At 42.1% G+C, this 18123-nt stretch overlaps 1 protein-coding gene across 1 annotated transcript in view; it reads left to right on the forward strand.

The window, feature by feature from the left end:
- The window catches only part of LOC126425264 (double-strand break repair protein MRE11), a 150983-nt gene that overhangs the window by 74055 nt on the left and 58805 nt on the right, over positions 1–18123 (forward strand). The gene's annotated exons all lie outside the window — the stretch shown is intronic.

Consider the following 18123-nt stretch of genomic DNA (forward strand, 5'->3'; position numbering starts at 1 on the left):
AATTCTGAAAAGGTCATCCCCAAAGTTACAATCTGGTTTGCCCAAGTCAAAGCTTCCCCTTCCAAGAATTTTTTCACAAATTTAATTTTTATTTCATCTGGTGAGTGAGGTAAAAAACAATCCTTACAATACTGCATAAAATCAACGGGATGTAAGGGTCCATCTACCGAAAAGTGCTTCACTGGAATATTAGATACAAGATTACATGTGTTGACATTGTAATTTTTGCTTTGAAATTCAATGTCAAAACTTTCAATTTTTTCGCTAAGTTCTTTGACAGATTTTTTGTTTTCTAAATCATTGCATTCTACTTTTTCTTCTAGAGTAACCAAACGATCGTCAGTTTCTTGTTGTACATTTTTTACTAAAACTTTTGTATTCTCATCCAAATTTTTAATTTCCCCTTTTATCTCATTAAAATCAATTAAATTTCTTTCCCTATCTGCCAGCAACTCATTTTTTACAGTATTAATTTCACCGCTCAATTTAGCATCAATTTCATTTACTTTTGCTTCCACAGATTCAATTTTTTCCTCAACACTGCCAACTCTGTTCGAAAGCTCATCCACTTGGGTATTGACTGCTTGGACTTGCAACAAAATGTTATCAATTTTTTCATCCCAGTAAGTCTTATTGTCGTCAACTGATTGTTTAATTTCTTTCGTGAAATTTACAAGAAAACTTTTTAAATCAAATTGATCGGTTCTTTCTGTTTCATTTGACCTGTCCTGATTTTCGAAGTCTATTAAATTACTACTTTCTACTTTAGGCACAATACTCTCGAAAATCTCATAAGTCATTGTGAAGAACAAAAATTTATACACAACAATACAAAACAAGATAAAAATATTGTTTTAACAAAATACGAGGGTTTCGTGACTTATCTGGAACACTCTTCTACTGTTGCAAAACCACGTTTTCCATCCATGTGATTGTTGACCAAAATTCTTGAAGTATTTTCTTCTGTCGAAAATTATATTTTTTGGCGAAACATTTCTTCTCCAAAACTTTTGCTTCCCGATGAACACAAACACTGTAACACACATTCTGAAGAAACTGGTATTAACACACAAAAATTTTCTTCCTCGTAGCACTGTTGAAGATCTCGTGAACACAATATCCCGGCTACAGTCCCCAGTTGAAATATGCTATCCCGGCTGAGCCCCCAGTTGAAATATGGCTTCCCGGCTAAGACACAAGTTGAAAATATGGTCACTATTTTTTATTTACTTAAATTTGCCATATTTCGTGACAGTACCTTTTCCGTTAGATGTTTGCAAGGCGATATTAGTCTTGGCTTCAGTTGTCTAAGTATGATTCCACACTGCATCTATGTCAGCTGCAGAAATGGCGTGGTTCGACGTGTTTCTCTCATTTTGGTGTTTCAAATACAGTTTCTTCAAATGTAGTTTCTTCTTTTTAGTTAATACAAAAATAATAGTAATATAATTCAAAATTATTTATGATGGTGACCTTCACATTGTTCTTCCGTCAACACACACCAAGAGTTAGCTGCCGACTGACTATAGTCAAAGACGACTCCAACGTCAAAGTTATTTTACACAATTCACAAGTTTCCACTTGTAATCAGTCTCTCTGCTATTCTTCGATACATTTTCTAATAGTAATCAATATGCTTTTACTCTCAAAAACAGAAGTAAATTAACATATAATAAGACAAATTATAATAAATTCTGACAAAAATATAAGAAAACATTTACAATTCGGTATCGACAAATACAGTAAAAAAAAATAACATCTCCCAGATCCATTACAAGGTACACATAAAACATTGTCCGAAATTGTGCTAAACACATTCTCTGAAAACTATTTCGAGCAGTTAACAAATAATCCTGAGATAATAATGAGCATTTAAACCGATACAGGGATTAGCGAACGCAGGGTTGTTGTAGTGAGACTGAATATAGTAGCTTCCAAACCTTACAAAAATAAACAAAAAATATACCCATTCAAAAAAGCAGATAAAAACTCACTTGACACACCTTCCTGAGAGATACTCTCCATTCCATCCAAATTAACAATGTGCCAGTAATGTATATCAGATGTGGCTTGAATTCAAGGAAATAGTAGTGACAGCAACTGAGAGATTTATACCAAAAAAATTAACAAATGTAATATCTGATCCCCTTTGGTACACAAAACTGGTCAGAACACTATTGCAGAAACAACAAATAAAGCATGGCAAACTTAAATGAACGCAAAATATCCAAGATTGGTGATCTTTTACAGAACCTCAAAATTTAGTGTGGACTTCGATGCGAGATGCTTATAATAGTTTCCACAACAAAACTTTGTCTCGAAACATGGCGGAAAATGCAAAGAGATTCTATTTGTATGTGAAGTATGCAAGCAGCAAGACATTTTTGTGAAAATGAAACACTAATTTTGAATTGAAAAGTAAAAACATTTTATTCAAAGTACTGACCACATTTCTGGCAATTTGTGGACACCACGCCAATAGAAATTTTCGTCTTTCGAAGCAAACCAATCAGACACCCAATTTTCAACTTCTTCGTAGTAATCGAAGTGTTCCTCAGCCAATACGTGTCCCATTGATGAAAACAAATGGTAGTCTGAAGGGGCCAAGTCTGGGGAAACGGTGGGTGGGTTAGCAGCTCCCAGTCAAGTGTTTTTATTGTATCCTGAAACAGTTTTGCTTTGTGTGCAAGTGCATTGTCATTTAAAAAAATAAAATTACTTTGCCATGTCTTCTGGCCCATTCTGGTCTTTTTTCGATCAATGCATAGTTCAAATTGATCATTTGCTGTCTGTAGCGATTAGTATTCACAGTTTCACCGGGCTTTAGAAGCTCATGATACACCACACCTTTCTGATCCCACCAAACACAGAGCATTGTCTTCTTGCCGATTCGATCTGGTTTTGCAGTCGATGTTGACGGTTGTCCCGGGTTAACCCATGATTTTTCCCATTTAGGATTCTTAAAATAAATCCATTTTTCATTGCCAGTAACAATTTGATGCAAATTGATTTTCCGTCGTGTCCTGGAAGCAAAATTTGACAAATGGTTTTTCGGTTTTCCATCTGTCTTTCATTCAATTCATGTGGCACCCATTTTCCACACTTTTGGATCTTTCCCATAGCTTTCAAACGGTCAGAAATTGTTTGTTGTGCTACATTTGGCATTGCTGCCATTTGCTTCTGATTCAAAGTATCATCTTCATCCAATGTTGGCTTGCAATTCGGCCTCTTCAAACTTTTTTGGTGGTCTTCCACGTTCTTCATTTCTTACATGAAAATCATTATTTCTGAACTGTTGAAACCATCTTTTACATGTTGCTTTTGATAGAGCATGATCACCATATGCCTCGACAAGCATTCGATGTGACTCAGCAGCACTTTTTTTCAAATGAAAACAAAAAATTAATGCTTTCCGCAAATCATCACTTTCTGGTTCAAAATTCGACATTGTTAACACGATGAAAACGTGATGTTGTTTGTTCCATGACTTTATGTATACTAAATATCTTTGACAGATGTCATACCAACCCAAAAAAAAAAGAAGAAGAAGAAGAAGAAGAAGAAGAAGAACAGAATGAATTAAGGCTCGTTCACAACAATGTTCCCTATCAATACATTTGTATCTTAACGCTCATTTCATACCGGTACACCTGGCCATTCGCTCGGCAAATATCCGTACCCAAAGACTGGAAAGCTGCACATGTCACACCAACATTCAAGAAAGATAGTAGGAGTAATCCACTAATTTGCAGGCCCATATCATTAACATCAATATGCAGCAGGATTTTGGAACATATATTTTGTTCAAACATTATGAATTGCCTCGAAGAAAATGGTCTATTGACACAAAGTCAACACAGATTTAGAAAACATCGTTCTTGTGAAACACAACTAGCTCTTTACTCCCGTGAAGTGTTGAGTGCTATTGACAAGAGACTTCAAATTTGTTGTGTATTTCTAGAAGGCTTTTGACACTGTACCTCACAAGTGGCCTGTAGTGAAATTGCATGCTGTTGTGTGACTGGATTCGTGGTTTTGTGAGAGAGAGGTCAAAGTTCCTAGTAATTGATGGAAAGTCATTAAGTAAAATGGAAGTGGTTTCTGGTATTCCCCAAGCTAGCGTTGTAGGCCCTCTGTTGTTCCTTATCTATAAACACTATTTGGGAGACAATCTGAGCAGCTGCCTTAGGTTGTTTGCAGGTGATGCTGTCATTCATCATCTAGTGAAGTCATCAGATGGTCGAAACAAATTGCAAAACAGATTTAGAAAAAATATCTGTAGGGTGCTAAAATTGACAATTGACCTTAAATAATGAAAAGTGTGAGGTCATCTACATCAGTGGTACAAGGAATCCATTAAACTTCGGTTACGTGAAAAATCATTCAAATCTAAGGGCCATAAATTCAACCAAATACCTAGGAATTACAATTACAAGCAACTTGAATTGCAAAGAATACATAAAAAATGTTGTGGAGAAAGCGAACCAAAGACTGCATTTTATTGGGAGAATGCTGCAAAGATGCTACGGATCTACTGAAGGGACTGCCTGCACTATGCTCGTCCGTCCTCTTTTGGAGTGCTGCTGCGCAGTGTGGGATCCTCACCAGATAGGAGTTCAAAGAAGAGCAGCACATTTTGTATGATTGAGAAACAGGGGAGAGTGTCACTGACACAATGTAAGATTTGGTGTGGAGAGCATTAAAACAAAGGCAGTTTTTCACTGCTGCAGAATCTTCTTACAAAATTTCAATCGCCAGCTTTCTCCTCCAAACGTGAAAACATTTTGTTGGCACCAACCTGTATAGGAAGAAATGATCATCATAATAAAATAAGGGAAATCAGAGTTCACATGGAAAGATGTAGGTGTTCGTTTTTTTCTGCATGAGATTGAAATAATAGAGAATTATTGTGAAGGTGGTTCAATGAACCATTTGTCAGGCACTTAAGTGTGATTTGCAGACTATCTGTGTAGATATATATGTAGATGTAGATCATCTCTGGACTGAAGCTGGTACAGTGCTTACAAGTGTGTAATCTCAGACCGTCTCTCTCTGTCGCCTCCGTCTACATCTTTTTCTGCTATCATTCTCACTTTATGTAGATCTCTCTCAACCAAGAGACGAGAGCCCTACCCTTCCTTTTTAACTTTCCCAACATCCTTCTTTCCTCACCGAAGAAATAAGTAGTGGTTCTGAAAGCTAGGAAAATTCTCACTTTTATCTGTGTTCTTCAGCAGTACTACACCTTTTGTCTAATGAAGATAAGTACTACCCAGAAATGATTTATTACAACAAAATCCCATACTCCTTTTTGAGACTTTTAAAAGTTATAAACTGCTCCTAGATTTTATAATGATTAGTTTCATTACTGCTTGGTCTTTTGGCTAAGGTGTAAGTGAACTGTAGTGTTATTGCCATTTGAATCCCCTCATCCTCAGAAAATGTTTCACTCTCAGCCTGGATTCGAGTGATCTAACCTTCATCAATCTATCCCTCTATTCTCACTGAGGAAAGGTTTGTTAGTCCTGAAAGCTAGTAATTGGTTTTTCACTCATGTCTGTTGGAAATGCTGGAATTTCGTCTCCTGAACAGAAGCACTGTCTAGCCACTACGTCTGTTTGTGATTTTAAACTGCATTTTTTTCAATATCAACTATTTTTAATACAAAAACCTGGTCCTGAGTTGGACCATGTGGAGGGTCATATTATACATCTTACACTTTGCTTCAGTAACATGTAATAATTATATTAACATGGTGATTCGCTGGTTTGTATCCTATTATAGTACTTATGGGATGTTACAGGTTGTGTAAATGTCTGTGCTACTCTTGTTGCCTGTTGGTTCCATCACATGAAGTGGACACATTCAACTCATCATACCTGCGTACAAAATAGTAAGCTGCAGTGTACCCAACTAGCCTTGTTTCATCTTTTATGCCAATCCTGTATTTCTGCTCGTATCAAATGCGTGCTACTATTGCATTATTTGCTCACTGTCTGTGCCCTGACATCTCTCATAGCTTACATGCTTCCCATAACTATTGCCATTTAGTCTCAGATTGTATTTTTATAACCACATTTATCACTACGTATCGAATCTCTGAACAAGAATCGGTAGTGAAATAAAACGTTTACTTACCTCACATATAAAAATTAATATTTGTTTTAATATTACCCATAACACATGTGAGGTAATGGTTGTTAAACTTTTAGGGTAGTAATTGGTAGCATTGAACCGTATTTCTGTCCTATAGACAACTCAACAATGCGCTTCGAAAGACAATGATCTAGTCATCTGACTGTAAAACTTAGCTTGTGAACCTTCTCAGAAATATGTTTGGGTACTAATAATTATTACTTTAATATTTGTTTGTCTGTTTGTCTCCTATGTGTTGCTATACTGTTCACCCTGTGGTATGAAACTTTGACGAGTTGTTTTGTGCACACCTGCAAAGGTTTCTGTGAGAGGGTGAAGGCGAGGGAAGAACTGACTACCACCCATTGGGGTGGGCTGAAAGGTGGCTGATGTAAACTTGACTTCGGAGCATCTAGAGCAATTTCAGTCCAGTTATGTATATACAACATGAACCATTATTTGTATAAAAAACTGTAGGGATAATATACCCAACCACTCTTTGGAGTGGGGGTGGAGATGAGAAGATATAACTTGTCAAAGTATTTGGTAACAACTGATATTAGTGTCAAATAAGTAAATTTTATGTTTGTTAGACTTACTGATGAGAGTCACAGTGACATTTCAGCCCTAGAGTTGAGGATTCAGGAGGGATGCAAAGACAGTGACGTATCAGCATTTTTCTGTAATACATGAAGGAATTTCTACCAGACTTGGCACATGTCTTACTTGCTACCTGAAAATAATTTCTTGTGACTGTAAACGCCCTTAGCGCCCCTGTGGCTGACAGTTTGGGGTCAAAAGGTGTGACATAAAAGCGTAACTCAGAACACCTGGAGCAAATGCCGCCAAATTTGGTACATACAAGACTCAGTGTGTGTATGAAAATACTGTGGGACTACGCTATCATTCTGCCACCAGAGGTGGAGGTGACACTGAGAGGGAGTGACTTGTAGAAACTTTCGAAAAGCAGCCTATTGGTATTTCTTTCCTGTAATTAGTTGATTTGGAAAAACGTGGAAGTATCATGTGCAATCTGTCTTGCATCTGCATTGTTAACTGCGTCAACCACATCATGAGAATGGCCACTGCAGTTGGATAATAATTTTGCCAGCATGTTTTGTAATGAAAGCTCATGTGACACGGTTCAGTACCGCAGACGTATTTAAGATTCTGTTTAGAGTCACATGCCATAAGACAGGAAAATCGGACAGTTGGCAATAGCAGTTCATTTTTCTTGAAATGGTACTGACAGAATTAAAAGTTTTCTCAGAATTCAGATGGTACGGCAGGGCGAAGTTTGCTAGAGATATTGGTAAAATATGTGTGAAATTTGGTAAATGTATGTGAAAAATATGTATACAGGTTGTCTCAGGAGGAATGGCCAATGTTTAGGGATGTGACAGGAATGATCATTCAAAGCAAAAGAGTCTAGTGAATATGGGCCCTAAAATGCATACCTTAAGAGCTATGACCACCTGTTCATCTTTATTGCTATAAAACACATTTTTTCTAATGAACAAATGCTTGTGGCTCATTCATAAAATAATAGTTATTGAAAACTCGTTACAATAGTCATAAAACATTCAGCCCTCTCCTTTTCAAACAATAATGTAAAACATTTACCACATTAAATAAAAAAATCTTTTTTGCTCCTGATGTACATTATAAAGCCACCATATGCTATGGAAATTTGCTTGTTTACTAAACCATTCTGAATTTCCCTGTGGTTACCCTGTGATTAACACTCGGCCGTTCGGCGACACCACAGTGGTTTCATGCGCGAAATAACGGTCAATGGCCGGCGACACCACAGTGGTGTGGTGTGCATAGTATCGCTCAGTGGCCAGCGACAGCGTTTCAGTATCTTTTGCATTCTGTTGGAGTTTTGTTTAGGTAAGAGTAAGTTACAAACGTCATCAAGTTTTTTGTTTTTGTGAGTACTTGTGCCCTTTCATCATGGCAGATGAAAGAGACGATACAGTTATTTACGATGAATGCATGGACCAAAACTTGGAGGTCGCCACTACATCACGTATATCTCATCATGATCCAGTTAACAGACTTTCCAGTCACATAAAGCAACACCAACTAATAGGCCTACGTATTTATGAAACGAATAAATGGAAACGAAGAAACTGCCATGTATGTTCCAAAAACAAAAGAAAGGAACAAAAAACTTAATGTGCAAGTCTTGTGGAGTTGTTACATCTTGGAGGCTGTTTTGCTGCATACCATGTTGTTGTTGTTGTGGTCTTCAGTCCTGAGACTGGTTTGATGCAGCTCTCCATGCTACTCTATCCTGTGCAAGCTTTTTCATCTCCCAGTACCTACTGCAACCTACATCCTTCTGAATCTGCTTAGTGTATTCATCTCGTGGTCTCCCTCTACGATTTTTACCCTCCACGCTGCCCTCCAATACTAAATTGGTGATCCCTTGATGCCTCAGAACATGTGCTACCAACCGATCCCTTCTTCTGGTCAAGTTGTGCCACAAACTTCTCTTCTCCCCAATCCTATTCAATACTTCCTCATTAGTTATGTGATCTACCCATCTAATCTTCAGCATTCTTCTGTAGCACCACATTTCGAAAGCTTCTATTCTCTTCTTGTCCAAACTATTTATCGTCCATGTTTCACTTCCATACATGGCTACACTCCATACGAATACTTTCAGAAATGACTTCCTGACACTTAAATCAATACTGGATGTTAACAAATTTCTCTTCTTCAGAAACGCTTTCCTTGCCATTGCCAACCTACATTTTATATCCTCTCTACTTCGACCATCATCAGTTATTTTGCTCCCCAAATAGCAAAACTCCTTTACTACTTTAAGTGCCTCATTTCCTAATCTAATTCCCTCAGCATCACCCGACTTAATTAGACTACATTCCATTATCCTTGTTTTGCTTTTGTTGATGTTCATCTTATATCCTCCTTTCAAGACACTGTCCATTCCATTCAACTGCTCTTCCAAGTCCTTTGCTGTCTCTGACAGAATTACAATGTCATCGGCGAACCTCAAAGTTTTTATTTCTTCTCCATGAATTTTAATACCTACTCCGAATTTTTCTTTTGTTTCCTTTACTGCTTGCTCAATATACAGATTGAACAACATCGGGGAGAGGCTACAACCCTGTCTTACTCCCTTCCCAACCACTGCTTCCCTTTCATGTCCCTCAACTCCTATAACTGCCATCTGGTTTCTGTACAAATTGTAAATAGCCTTTCGCTCCCTGTATTTTACCCCTGCCACCTTTAGAATTTGAAAGAGAGTATTCCAGTCAACATTGTCAAAAGCTTTCTCTAAGTCTACAAATGCTAGAAACGTAGGTTTGCCTTTCCTTAATCTTTCTTCTAAGATAAGTCGTAAGGTCAGTATTGCCTCATGTGTTCCAGTGTTTCTACGGAATCCAAACTGATCTTCCCCGAGGTTGGCCTCTACCAGTTTTTCCATTCGTCTGTAAAGAATTCGTGTTAGTATTTTGCAGCTGTGACTTATTAAGCTGATTGTTCAGTAATTTTCACATCTGTCAACACCTGCTTTCTTTGGGATTGGAATTATTATATTCTTCTTGAAGTCTGAGGGTATTTCGCCTGTTTCATACATCTTGCTCACCAGATGGTAGAGTTTTGTCAGGACTGGCTCTCCCACGGCCGTCAGTAGTTCCAATGGAATATTGTCTACTCCGGGGGCCTTGTTTCGACTCAGGTCTTTCAGTGCTCTGTCAAACTCTTCACGCAGTATCTTATCTCCCATTTCGTCTTCATCTACATCCTCTTCCATTTCCATAATATTGTCCTCAAGTACATCGCCCTTGTATAGACCTTCTATATACTCCTTCCACCTTTCTGCTTTCCCTTCTTTGCTTAGAACTGAGTTTCCATCTGAGCTCTTGATATTCATACAAGTCGTTCTCTTATCTCCAAAGGTCTCTTTAATTTTCCTGTAGGCAGTATCTATCTTACCCCTAGTGAGACAAGCTTCTACATCCTTACATTTGTCCTCTAGCCATCCCTGCTTAGCCATTTTGCACTTCCTGTCGATCTCATTTTTGAGACGTTTGTATTCCTTTTTGCCTGCTTCATTTACTGCATTTTTATATTTTCTCCTTTCATCAATTAAAATCAATATTTCTTCTGTTACCCAAGGATTTCTATTAGCCCTCATCTTTTTACCTACTTGATCCTCTGCTGCCTTCACTACTTCATCCCTCAGAGCTACCCATTCTTCTTCTACTGTATTTATTTCCCCCATTCCTGTCAATTGCTCCCTTATGCTCTCCCTGAATCTCTGTACAACCTCTGGTTCTTTTAGTTTATCCAGGTCCCATCTCCTTAAATTCCCACCTTTTTGCAGTTTCTTCAGTTTTAATCTACAGGTCATAACCAATAGATTGTGGTCAGAGTCCACATCTGCCCCTGGAAATGTCTTACAATTTAAAACCTGGTTCCTAAATCTCTGTCTTACCATTATATAATCTATCTGATACCTTTTAGTATCTCCAGGGTTCTTCCATGTATACAACCTTCTTTCATGATTCTTAAACCAAGTGTTAGTTATGATTATGTTGTGCTCTGTGCAAAATTCGACCAGGCGGCTTCCTCTTTCATTTCTGTCCCCCAATCCATATTCACCTACTATGTTTCCTTCTCTCCCTTTTCCTACACTCGAATTCCAGTCACCCATGACTATTAAATTTTCGTCTCCCTTCACAATCTGAATAATTTCTTTTATTTCATCATACATTTCTTCAATTTCTTCGTCATCTGCAGAGCTAGTTGGCATATAAACTTGTACTACTGTAGTAGGCGTGGGCTTCGTATCTATCTTGGCCACAATAATGCGTTCACTATGCTGTTTGTAGTAGCTTACCCGCATTCCTATTTTCCTATTCATTATTAACCCTACTCCTGCATTACCCCTATTTGATTTTGTGTTTATAACCCTGTAGTCACCTGACCAGAAGTCTTGTTCCTCCTGCCACCGAACTTCACTAATTCCCACTATATCTAACTTCAACCTATCCATTTCCCTTTTTAAATTTTCTAACCTACCTGCCCGATTAAGGGATCTGACATTCCACGCTCCGATCCGTAGAACGCCAGTTTTCTTTCTCCTGATAACGACATCCTCTTGAGTAGTCCCCGCCCGGAGATCCGAATGGGGGACTATTTTACCTCCGGAATATTTTACCCAAGAGGACGCCATCATCATGTAATCATACAGTAAAGCTGCATGCCCTCGGGAAAAATTACGGCTGTAGTTTCCCCTTGCTTTCAGCCGTTCGCAGTACCAGCACAGCAAGGCCGTTTTGGTTATTGTTACAAGGCCAGATCAGTCAATCATCCAGACTGTTGCCCTTGCAACTACTGAAAAGGCTGCTGCCCCTCTTCAGGAACCACACATTTGTCTGGCCTCTCAACAGATACCCCTCCGTTGTGGTTGCACCTACGGTACGGCTATCTGTATCGCTGAGGCACGCAAGCCTCCCCACCAACGGCAAGGTCTATGGTTCATGGGGGGGCTGCATACCATATGAAAGAGAAATACCAAGTACCAAAGACATTGCAAATAAACAAATATATGAAACAAACAAATTTTGTGTATGTCTTCGAAATTTCGTGAAAGTAGTGGAATAGGGTTGAGAACTTACGATGAGATTAGTAAAACGTAACAATTTATAAGTTCCCGATAATGTCAAGAAAGGCCTGCGAGAAGCCAAGTAATCCGAATTAGCACTGCCGGCACCAATCGAATAAATTTGTACAAGATTTGCAGACGGCAAAGTGTTAATATTATCCTGTATATACTACACTCTGACAAATTAGGAAGCTTGTTGCTATTATTTTCTTTTGTACACATTAATTATAGTTATTCATTGGCTGGCTGAGGCACATTCTGTCACGTGTCCACTCAATTACCTCTTACTCTTGCTGCCCCCTCCTCTTCCGCCCCCCCCCCCCCCCCCCCCCCTGCAGGTAGGGGTTAGAATAGGCCCAAGGTATCCCTGCCTGTCGTAAGAAGCAACTAGGAGTCTCTCACTTTTTGGCCCTATACGTTTAGGTCCCATTTTATGGTTTGACCTGCCACTTTCCAAATTCTAAAGAGGTGCGAGCCATATGGGGAAGGACGCCTTATGTGGTGCACGAGTTATCCATAGTGCCCCTAGATTCCATCTCTGGAACCTCTTGTCATGGCTTTGCATCTCCACCTGCAATTCAACTATTTGGGCGAGAAGACTTTCTGGGGTGTGTTATCTTCCGCCGTTGACTGCTGTCCTCTTTTGCCCCCATGACAGTATTGGATTTCTCTGCACCCAGTATCCAGCACGGTAGCCAGTCCTTTGTGGTGGGGCCATCATGTACCTATTTGGTGGTAGCTCCCTGACAACACAGGGATCGCACTGCTGATGCCTGAGCTGTAAACTCCCCACGTATGCCAAGGAGTAGATGCCTGTTTTCCTGGGGCATCAGGAGTTCTGGCAATGGCCATCATGCCAGGTGGCGTTTGCTGTGGCTGGGTAGCGCCTGTGGGGAGAGCTCCTGATCGATGGCAGGGCAGATGACCCACAATGAAGCAGACTAAATCATGTCTTGCTGGTGACCGTACAGTGCCAGCAGTCTCTAAGAAGGGCAAGATTGAGAACAATGCTGACAGATATGACCCTAAATAGTTTCCCTCCCTCGTTACACCATGGGAGGAAGGTAGGGCTACAGAAAGGAGATAGCCATATTCACCTCAGTATTTAGTCTGTAGCAGAATGGTCGGGGACTCCTTTCTACCTACAAAGCCTCAATTTTTTTTCGAAATCTTGAGGATAAGTTTGGGGAAGTGACAGTGTTGTCCAAGATGAGAAACGGTGCAGTCTTGATTCAGACAGCATCCCCAGCCCAATCCTCGGCATTACTCACTTGTGACCGGCACTCCCCATAAAAGCCTCAACATGGTCCAGGGGGATTATTTTCCATTGCGATCTCCTCTTGCAGTCCGACGATGAGCTCCGCACCAATCTAGCTAGAATGGTGCATTTAAAGGTACCCAAAGACAACAGGGTTGCTACCTGTGCCTTCATCTTGGCCTTTGAGGGTGATTAGTTACCTGAAAAGTTCAAGGTGATGGTTTACCGCTGTGATGTTAAATCATACGTCCCTCCCCCTATGTGGTGCTTTAAGTCCTCGAAATTGGGGCACATGATTTCCTGCTGCACTTCCAGTGCCACATGTCAAGACTGGACATCCACTGCTTCCAGATACTCCACGTGCACCTCCTCCCATTTGTATCAACTGTGGAGAGCAGCACTCCCCCTGCTCGCCAGACTGCGCAGTACTCCAGAAGGAGCAGAAAATCGTGGAGTACAAGACCTCAGACTGGTAGACTTACCCAGAGGCTAAACGTAAATTTGAATGATTACAACCCGTTTGGTTGATTGCCACATACGCTGCAGCTACATCACCATCGTCGTCACAAGTACGAGTTGTACCAGGCTCTGTGCCACAAACAGTGGGCCCTCCGGGGCTCCAGAATACATCTGCCCCCTTGGTGGTAGGGGGAAAATCTCATTCCATTACTCCCAAAGTACCTACTTCTGGAGCAAGGCCCCTCCCCTAAACACAGGGGACATTGGCCCCCCCCCCCCCCCCCCAGGTGGAGAAGCAACAGCCTCCTCCGGCTCCTCTCATCCCTTGGGACCCTCTCTCCCAAGGTCTCCACTTATGCCACAGCGGACACTCACCAGTGGCTAAAGGAGCCAAAAGCTGCTGGACGAAGAGCTTCACGGTCTTCCTCCGTGCCTGAAGCTACTTCGGAGAAGTCCTCCCAGCAAGCCCCTAAAGAGTAGTGAGAGGGCAAGCAAACAAAGAAATCTGCTAAGAAACAGGACCTTCCTGTGACCCCAACACCACCACTCCCTACCAATTCTGCACCTGATGATTAGTTGGAGATCGTAGCGTCCCCTGAGGACCGGGATCTCACTGATGCCTCATCCACAATAGGAATGGATAAAAATACTCAATCAGTGGCACCAGGTGACCCTGAGGCGTAACCCGCCTCCTTGCGTGCTTCATGCCTTCCCAACCTCAAGATAACGTCATCTTTCAGTGGAATTGCTACGGTCTTTTCCACCACCTGCCTGAGCTATGGCAACTATTAAGCGTTACACCTGCTTTCTGCTTCACCTTGCCCTCCAGGCAACCTGCCCTCTATGGCTATAGGGAATATTGCAAGAACCGTAGCGACTATAATAGTGTGTCGGGTGGAACTCAGTATGCAGTGTACCTGTGCCCCTTCAAACCCCTCTTGAAGCTGTGGGTGTCAGGATCAGGACAATGCAGGAAATAACTGTCAGCAACGTATGTCCTCCTCCATATGGTGCAGTACCTCTGAACACATTGGCTACCCTGATTCATCCACTTCTTAAACCTTTCCTACTTTTGGGAGATTGTAACACCCATAACCCCTTGTGGAGTGGCACCGTGCTTACTGGCTGAGGTAGAGATGTTGAAACTTTCCTGTCTCAACTCGACCTCGGCCTCTTACATACTGGGTTCCCCAACACATTTCAGTGTGGCTCATAGCACTTCTCAGCCATTGATTTATCTGTCTGAAGCGCAGGAATTCTCCCACCTGTTCACTGCAGAGCCCATGATGACTTGTGTGGTAGTGACCACTTTTCCATCTTCCTGTCACTCCACTGACACCATTCCCCCGAACATCTACCAAGATGGGGTTTAAACTAGGCAGAAAGAGAAGCTTGCACCTTAGCTGTCACCATTGAATCTCCCCCACATGGTACCATCTTTGTGGCAGTTGAGCAGGTCAGTGTAACAATCGTCTCTGCGGCAGAAAACATGGTCTCTTGTTCTTTAGGGTGCCCCCAGCGAAAGTCAGTACCTTGGTGGTCGCCAGAAATCGCTGAGGCCATTAAAGAGCGTCAGCAAGCTCTACAGCAATATAAGCTGCACCCTTCCCTAGCGCACCTAATAGCTTTTAAGCGGTGTTTTGTGCTCATGTTCTGCCAGCTTATAAAAAGACGGAGACAGGAATGTTGGGAGAGGTACGTCTCGACCAATGGGTGCTGTACGTCACCTTCCCAAATCTGGACGAAGATCATACATACATGTTTTTGGGTACTAGACCCCGACAGTTGTCACTGGCATTAACATCAATGGCATGTTATTTATCGACGTAAATGCAGTTGCTGAGCACTATGCTTGAGCCTCCATGTCTGAGAACTATCCCACAGCATTTCGCACCCTCAGACGGCAGAAGGAAATGAAAGCCCTTTTGTTCACTGAATGTCACAATGAACCCTATAATGTTCCATTTACAGAGTGGTAGCTCCTCAACATCCTTGCACATTGCCCCAACACTGCTCCTGGGCCAGATCAGATCCACAGTCAGATGATCAAATATCTCACATCAGACTACAAGCAACATCTCCTCGTCATTTTCAATCAGATCTAGTGCGATGGCGTCTTTCCATCGCAGGGGCGAGAGAGCACCATGATTCCAGGGCTCAAAGCTGGAAAATACTCACTTGATGTGGATATCTATCAGCCCATCAGCCTCACCAGTGTAAGTCGGCGGTTGTGTTGGATCCTGGAGTCACGTGGCCTACTGGCTCCATGCCAGGGCAGTTTCCGCCAGGGTCGCTCTACCACTGAAAATCTAGTTTCCCTCGAGTCTGCCATCTGAACAGCCTTTTCCAGATGCCAACACCTGGTTGTTGTCTTTTTTGATTTACGAAAAGCTTATGACATGACCTGGTGACATTGTATCCTTGCCACATTGTATGAGTGAGGTCTCCGGGGCTCGCTTCCGATTTTTATCCAAAATTTCCTGTTGCTCCATACTTTCCGTGTCCAAGTTGGTGCCTCCCATAGTTCCATCAAAATCCAGAAGAATGGGCTCTGTATTGAGTGTGTCTCTATTTTTAGTGGCCATTAACGGTCTAGCAGCAACTGTTGGCCCATCCGTGTCACCTTCTCTGTATGCAGACAACTTCTGCATTTCATACTGCTCCTCCAGTACTGGTGTTGCTGAGCAGTGGCTACAGGGAACCATCCACAAGGCACAATCAGGGGCTCTAGCCCATGGATTCCATTTTTCAGCCTTGAACACTTCCGTCAGTGTCGTACCATTCATCTGGAACCAGAACTTTACCTTAATGATGATCCACTCACTGTAGTGGAGACACATCGATTCTTTGGACTGGTTTTTGACGCCTGATTGAGAGTGGCTTCCTCACCTTCATCAGCTGAAGTGGAAGTGCTGGCAGCACCTCAGTGCCCTCCACTGCCTGAGCAACAACGACTGGGGTGCAGATCACTCTATGCTGCTGCAGCTCTACAGAGCCCGTGTTCAATCCCACCTTGACTGTGGGAGTCTGGTTTATGGTTCGGTGGCACCCTCAGCATTGCGTTTACTTGACCCTGTGCACCACTGTGGTGGTAGACTGGCAACTTGAGGTTTTAGGACTAGTCCGGTAACCAATGTCCTGGTGGAGGCTGGAGTCCCTCCATTGGAAGTTAGGCGCACACAACTGCTCGCCAGTTACATTGTACACATTTGTAGTTATCCTGAACATCCGAAGTACTGTCTCCTTTTTCCACCCATGGCGCTGCACCTCCCGCATCGGAGGCCCAGGTCAGGGCTTAAGAATGCAGTTTGTGTCCGATCTCTTCTGTCTGAAGTGGAGTCCTTGCCTTTATCACCTATACTCGAGGTCCATCCATGTACACCTCCATGGTGTACACCTAGGCTGCAGCTTCGCTTGGACCTTTCACTTGGTCCTAAGGACTCAGTTAACCCTGCAGCTCTCCACTGTCCCGTCCTCTTGATTCTTGAGATGTACTGGGACCATGAAGTGGTTTACACCGACAGCTCGATGACTGAAAGTTACTTTGGCTTCACATACATTCATGGAGGACATATTGAACAGCGCTCCTTGCCAGATGGCTGTAGTATTTTCACTGCAGAGCTGGCAGCCATTTCTCATGCTCTTGAGCACATCCACTTGTGCCCTGGCGAGTCGTTTCTTCTCTGTACTGACTCATTGAGCAGCATACAAGCTGTCGACCAGTGCTACCCTTGCCATCCTTTGGTAGCAACCATCCAGTCGTTCCATGGTGTTTGTGTAGACCCCAGGTTGTATCGGAATCCCAGGAAATGAACTTGCCGACGGCTGGCCAAACAGGTTACACACAAACTGCTTCTGGAGATCGGCATCCCTGTAACTGACCTGCGATCGTTATTACGCCACAAGGTTTTTCAGCTTTGGGAGATGGAATGGCATAATCTCAGTACGCACGACAAACTGCGTGCCATTAAGGAGACTATGAATCTGAGGAAGTCCTCCATGTGGGCCTCTCACAAGGACTCTGTGGTTCTCTGCTGGCTCTGCATTGGCCATACATAGCTAACACATGGCTACCTCCTTCGTCACGAGGACGCACCTCAGTGTTAGTGTGGCTCACATGTGACTGTCGTCCACATCTTACTGGACTGCCCACTTTTAGCCACTGTGCGGCAGACTTTTAACCTCCCCAGCACCCTACCTTCCGTGTTGGGTGACAGTGCCTCAACAGCAGATTTAGTTTTAAGTTTTATTCGTGAGGGGGGGGGGGGGGGGGGTTTATCATACCATCTAAGGGTGGGCATAGCCTTCTCTCCAAGTCTGCCACCCTCCCTCCATTTTAACTCTGTTGTACATTCTTTGCATTTGTTTGTCTTGGTGGTCTTCTTTTCCCTACATGTGTTCATCTTGCCTTGTCTTTTTGGGATGGACATTTTAATGTGTTGCAAAGTGGCTGGCTTATCGTCTTTTATTAATGTGATCAGCCAGTGGTTTTAATACCTTCTACTTTTCCTTGTGGTGTATGTTTTCCCCATTTTTTGTTTGCTCCATTCGTTTTCTTTTTAGGTGTGGTTCCCCATTCCTTTTCCCTTTTTACTTTCTCAAATGTACTTTGGATATTTTTGTTCCT

The sequence above is a fragment of the Schistocerca serialis genome, chromosome 10, assembly GCF_023864345.2.
Source record: "Schistocerca serialis cubense isolate TAMUIC-IGC-003099 chromosome 10, iqSchSeri2.2, whole genome shotgun sequence".
NCBI lineage: Eukaryota > Metazoa > Arthropoda > Insecta > Orthoptera > Acrididae > Schistocerca > Schistocerca serialis.